The sequence below is a fragment of the Hylobates moloch genome, unplaced genomic scaffold (genome assembly GCF_009828535.3).
Source record: "Hylobates moloch isolate HMO894 unplaced genomic scaffold, HMol_V3 SCAFFOLD_13, whole genome shotgun sequence".
Lineage (NCBI taxonomy): Eukaryota > Metazoa > Chordata > Mammalia > Primates > Hylobatidae > Hylobates > Hylobates moloch.
Window position 1 is genome coordinate 13,629,913 of NW_026652288.1, and position 7,194 is coordinate 13,637,106.

Below are 7,194 nucleotides of genomic sequence, written 5' to 3' on the forward strand. Positions count from 1 at the left end.
GGTAAAAAAATGAAGAGGAGGAGCACAGGGTATTTTTAGCACTACATTTTTCATTTTCTTTCTAAACTGGCTTTGCTTAAGACATAGAAATATGGTGCTGTTCTAATGTCAAGCAAATCCCCATTTAAAGCACATTGGCTTGAGCATTGATAGGTAAGCATGTCTAAAGTACATGACTATTTCTGTATAAAGTCTGTGAAATAAGTATTGGTGTGGTATTGTAATTATCTCCTCACTATTAGAGCTCAGAGTGTCTAAAATAAGTTTTTATAAACAGTAAAGCATAGACACTACTCACACATCAACTTACACAGAGTAGTTCTTACGTGTGTTTTGGAAATCATCTTTGTGTGATAGCATAAATTAAAACTACCTGCTAGTGTCTAGTACGTTCCACGCAAAACCTCAAAAAAAATTCTTAGGTGTTCCCTCTATTTATGCTAACAGCAATACAAGTCTACTCTAGTGGTTAAGAGCATGACAAGTCACTTCCTTGCCACTTACTACCTGTGTGGAAATGTGCATGAGACTTAACTTCTCTATAAAACAGGGATAAGTCCGGGCCAGTGGCTTAGGCCTGTAATCCCAGCACTTTGGGAGGCCGAGGCGGGCGGATCACAAGGTCAGGAGATCGAGACCATCCTGGCTAACACGGTCAAACCCCATCTCTACCAAAAATACAAAAAAAATTAGCCAGGCGTGGTGGCGGGCGCCTGTAGTCCCAGCTACTCTGGAGGCTGAGGCAGGAGAATGGCGTGAATCTGAGAGGCAGAGGTTGCAGTGAGCCGAGATGGCGCCAACTGCACTCCAGCCTGGGCGACAGAGTGAGACTCTGTCTCAAAAAAAAAAAAAAAAAAGAAAACCAGGGATGAACATTTTGTATCATAGAATTGTTAAAATGAATACATGGGTTAACACACATAGAGAAATAGGAAAAATGCACAAACATATAAAACATTTAACATGTTAGGTCATTTTATTATTATTATTGATAATATGCTTGCCACTATCATTTTCATTATTATCATTTTTCTTTTAAAGTCCTATCGACTCTTTGTGGTCCAGATAAATTTTTTTTCCCTGTGATCCATTTCCAGATCTCTCCAGTCACAAAAAAATTGTCTCTTGTTCTATGTGACCTTGGCACTTAGTACTTCTTGTACATCAATTCTCACAGTAATATAATCGCCTCCTTTTATAAGTAACCTTTCTTATTTAATTGTTCTGTACGAATTCTTTTGGGTATTTTGGAGGCAAATAAATATTTCCAGCTTATATAATGTTGGATAATCAGGAGCCATTCTTTATCTGTGGAAAGGATATATTTTATACAGAGACTGTGGACTTTGGGTTGAATGTAGAACTTGTGTAAGACCGTGGAGGTATTTCTTTAGGGAGGCAGGGAAGAGGTGTTTATATTTAAAACCGGCAAAGATTGTTAGATTGTTAAAGGCAGCACTGTCGCAGACACAGCTAATTGCCTAATAAATAACCATTCTACTTTTATGTCTCCAGTAATGCCCACATTTTGGTAGAGGACATTGCTTCCTTGCATATGAATGTTTTCATTGGTCCTACTGGGAGCTAGACACGGCCATAATATGACTGAGTTTTATCCAGTGAGTTTTAAGAAGAGGTGTTTTGCAAGCCTATCAAAAGGGCTTTTTAAAAGAAAAGAATGAGATCTTCTCTTCCTTCCTATTACCTGGAATTTGGATATAAAAGCTGGATATTCAGCATCAATTGCACCCTGTGAGGTTACCTTGAGGATAGAAGCCAAACATTAAGATGGTAAAGCAGCAAGATAGAAAGATATATTGAAGGCAATAGAGTCATGTGCCAACCCTGGACTGCCTCTGCCAAGACAGATTTTATGTGAGAAAAAAGTAAATATTTATCTTGTTAACCAAATTTTCCATACCATAGAGATAAACCAAACCTAATCCCATTGATATACTTGTCTTCCAAAGCCAAGTTCAAGTCCGAACACTTCCTTGAACCCTTCCCTGAGCACACAGATTAGCAGAACTGATTTTCTTCTAAATTGTAGAAACATTGTCATTCAAATCTTTCTTTTGGCACATAAAAAGGCTCATTGTTTATGTTAGGCACTTTTATGTATTATTCTTTTCCTCATTACATGCTAATCTCCCAGCATTCTAAGCCTGTCTTTTATAACATGGAATCCTCTATGTAGTCTGATACTGGGCTCAAATAAAACGAATGGTAGTTACTGGTCTTCAAAATAATGATTAAAAAAAAACTGTGTGTTTTACAAATTATTAGTAAAAATCACAAATAAAAAGGACATTTAAAATATTTTATAAAATATTCTATAATTCTACAATAATTCTCTGTAGGAGTGTGTGTGTGTGAGCGCATATACATACAAAGTACTTTCAGCTTTATTCTCTGTGTGAGTGGATGTGTGTGTAGATGAGTGTGTGTGTTCATTATGTATATTGCATATGTATATATTTGTAAATATATCACACACAAATATAGTTGGCCCTATGTATCCATGGGTTTCACATCTAAGGATTCAAACCATCTCACATCTAAAATATTTTGGGGAAAAACAATAAAATAACAACAATAAAAATAATATAAATTCAAAACCAATGTAGCATAACAATTACCTACATAGCTCTTACATTTTATTAGGTATTATAATTATCTGGAGATAATTTAAAGTATACAAGAGGCTGTGCATAGGTTATATACAAATACTATGTCATTTTACGTAAGGGACTTGAGAATCTGTAGATTGTTATCCATGGGGGTCCTGTACCAACCCTCCAAAGTGGGAGAGACTCTAAGTATCAAGTTTTGTTTCCTCCTTAGCACTTAGCATTATATTGTAAACCAGTATTTTTCAAGATTTTTAAAAATATCACCCCTTTAAGAAGCATTTCTCAGTAGTTTTTTAAAAATTGATATTGTTAAAAAGGCAGTATGAATGTTAGTATCATAGGTGTGCCATTTATCTTTTTATGTACTATATGTATATCTATGCTTTACACATAAAAAGAGTAAGATTTTTGGCACTCCTCCAAAACCAAGTCTTCACCCCCTTGGGGATGATGAAATATTGCTCATGTTGGAATGCATGCTGTAAACACACAGCTTCTCGTTAAATATCCTAAATATTTTAATGTAAACAAATCTGCAGCATATTTAATTTCTGAAACATATTTGTTTAGCATGAATGTAACATAACATAAAAAGCATTCTCTACTGCTGAGCATGTACATAAGTAATAGTGCTACATTTCTTGTGCATGCAAAGAAAGTATACTTTCCAGTAGGTAAGAAGGGATACAGGCAAGTTCAAGCTCGATAATATTTTACATAAAATATATACTAAACATGATAAGGCTAAGAAAGACATCTTAAAGATCAAAATGCATTTAAATACACTAATAAAAATAAATGCTGGTTTGTATTCATGTACATATACTTCAATACACCTCTGGTTACTTCTTTTCTTAACATCTACAGTTGAAATTAGTAATTCAACAATGAAACAAAATATCTAATATCATTAACATATTGATAGGTTTTACCAAAATAATATATAATAGTGTAAATTTGATTTCCATGAGCCAAAAATCATACATTTGTTAAAACTAAAACTAAAAATACAATTAAAATTAATGCATATGATACATTGAGGAGAGGTGATGTTTTCATTTTGGTAATACACATTCTGTGAGACTGAATTTTTTTCATGTGTTTATATCTGGAATGAATTGTTGGTTCTTGATCTCAAAATCAGACATGTAGAAATTCCAAAAAATACAAATACCAAGTCAAGTGCCATGATATCAATAAGATAAATGTGAATTAATTTTTTTATAACCTAAATGACTAACAAGAATAATAAAATAATTATAGGAAAATTCTAACGTTTGGATAAAAATTTCTAGAATTACAAGTATCACTTTAAGCTTAATTAATTTTATCTGTTCATGGTCCTCTTTAAAGTGCTACTTTAGCATTTTCCTCATTTTCATCTAAATTACTTATACTTTTAAAATTTAAAATAAAAAATATATGCTAACTGAATTCTCAACTAGTAAGGCCATGGGAATTTTAAAGAGACAGGGAAGATATAAACAGTATTAATTACTCTTCATTTAGTCTCCGATATAAAGCACAAAAACAAAGTCTAGCTTTGTTTATACTTGATTTTAATCCCCATGACTAACATCTTAAATTTGCATGATACAATTCCCATTTTACAGAGAAGGAACTACGATTCCATAAATACATAGAATAGTTGACAAAAGTCAGATATCCAAGAACTTCCAAAGCCCTGACCCAAAGCCTGGCCTGTGTGGCTCCAAAAGAATGTGTGTTCTTTGCGCTACTGTCTGGAGACTGTCATCCTATCAGCAATTGAGTGACATATACACACATGAGCACACATGTCAAAGAAGCATAATGAACAAATTCTTCCAAAAAAAAATAAAACGCTTAGGACAATCATACTAATTTGTTTTTACAAACTAAATCATTAAACTCGGAAACCAAAAGTGACTCAAGTGATAATACAAATTTACCTTCATTTTATAGAGAAGCAAGAAGAGTATTTGCCAAAGCTGATACAAATCTGAATAACAATGACCAGATTAGAATCCAATTCCTCAGACTCTGTAAGTTGTGCTTTATTTCATATCATTTGATACTTCCATCTAATATTACACTGGGTTCCAAAAATGCCCTTGGAGACTGGAAAACTTAGAGTGGTTTGTGCCATGTGAAATGGCCTCTGTCTGCTTTACTTATTTATTTATTTGCTCTTTTTCTCACAGAGATTTTATTTTTCTTAAGATAAGACTGCCAGGGATCACTTTTTCTACTTTATGCGTAACTCTTCCACTGAGATATATTTAATGCTACAAACTATAATCTGCTATAAACTGAAAGCAGGTAGGTCCCTGGCGTTGTTAGAATTCTCTGAAAATTAAGACCAAATAGACATTGCTTAATGGCCCAAGGAACATTATGATGAGGCAGATGCACTAAATTTTGACTCTTACCTATCTCTTATAAACATTATTTTACAAATTCTTGGCTTAATACTGTGCTCTACTATAGTATAGGGGATCCAGGGAAGCAACCTTCAAATGAGCAATGCCTCTTTCCAAAAATAGCTTGAGATATTATTTAAAACAATAGAAAAGGATAATGTTCAGAGATGATTTGGTTGTAAGGAAAATTTATGTCATCTCTTTAGCTCTAGAGCTTATGCTAAACTTACTGGCTAAAACTTTACAACTAAATTTGGTATAAGATTCCACAATTTACAGGTAATTTATGGCGCTCTGCTAATCCTCCAGCATGTTAAATTTAGAAATAAGTCTTTGAGGCCAGGTGCCGTGGTTCAAGCCTGTAATCCCAGCACTTCGGGAGGCCGAGGCGGGCGGATTGCTTGAGGTCAGGAATTTGAGTCCAGACTGGCCAATGTGGTGAAACCTGTCGTCTCCACTAAAAAGACTAAAAAAACAAACAAACAAACAAACAAAAAAACCAGGTGTGGTGGTGTGCACCTGTATTCCAGTTATAACATGGAATAATATTATTCAGTTATTCAGGAGGCTGAGGCAGGAGAATCACTTGAACTTGGGAGGCAGAGGTTGCAGTGAGCCAAGATTGCACCACTGCATTCCAGCCTGGGCAACAGAATGAGACCCTATCAAAAAAAAAAAAAAAAAAAAGAAAAAGAAATAATTTTTTGAGAAATAATTTTAATAAAGTAAAAATATTTTGTCTTGATTACTAGAATGGTGTTTGGAAAATTTCATAAACAGGTTCACTTTCAGATTTTTATATCAATGTTATATAAATGAATTAATATTCATCATTTAATCCATCAGTTATTAAATTTTTATTAAGTGTCCAGATGTGTCTAACACCTTGATAAATTAAGAATATATAAATATTAATGGGACATGTTTGTCTTTGTGCAATATCTCATTTTATCTTCAGTTGGCCCTATGATCTAGGAAGTGCCTTTATTTTTATTAGTATAATACAGATAAAGCAATGGTGTCTAGACACATTAATAATCTAAGTGATTTGCCTAAATCCCTAAACTACAGAACTTGATATAATACCTATTATTTCTGATTCCCAATTTAGGCTTTGTTTCTACTATATTAGCAGTTAACATTCCTCAGCATCCTTTCAGCTGTAATTCTCAAACTGGATTTCTGTATTTCAGGAAGCACTCAGAATTCCTGAGCAACAAGAAACCACCAGATTATTTTTGGCCATAGTGTGACTTGGTAGATCTTTCTTTTTGGGGGGGGCGGAGGGGGGACAGAGTTTTTTTGTTGCCCAGGCTGGACTGAAATGGCATAATCTCGGCTCACTGCAACCTCTGCTTCCCCGGTTCCAGCGATTCTCCTCTCTCAGCCTCCGAAGTAGCTGGGATTACAGGCATGCGCCACCACGCAAAACTAATTTTGTATTTTTAGCAGAGATGGGGTTTCACCATGTTGGTCAGGCTGGTCTCAAATTCCTTACCTCAGGTGATCCGCCCGCCTCGGCCCCCAAAGTGTTGGGATTGCAGGCGTGAGCCACTACGCCTGGGCCAATTTTGTAGGTCTTTCTATGATGAGGGAACTGTTCTATACCTGCACTGTCCAATGCATTATCCACTAGCCACATATGACTCTTGAGCACTTGAAATGTGGCTAATTCACCCAAGCAAGTGAATTATTAATTGCATTTAATTTTAATTATTTTGTATGTAAATTTAAGTAGCTACATGTGGGTAATGGATGCCTTAATAGGCAGCACAATATGAGCATCAGTTTTAGTAAAGAATCACAGGAGAATGAAGAAAGCACCTACTTTTATACAAAATAATTGGATAAATTACAGCACAGGCTAAGCACATTGAATTAATGTTCAACTTTAAAGCCAGAATGTCAAAGCAGGTTCTTGCTTGCTGCTGCTTTAACTAGTCCCCAGGTTCATGAGGACTCTCCTTTGACCTTTAAGGTAATTGGATGAAAATGTTTAAAGAAAGTTGGATAAAATGAGAATTAGATTTCCCTATATACAAATTTGATCTCTTACTCTTCATAATTAACAGCAAGTATATTCAGAAATCACAGAATTATAGATTCATTGGGTCAAAATAAGTGGGGCAAGATTAAAACTTGGATGTTATGAAGTTCAG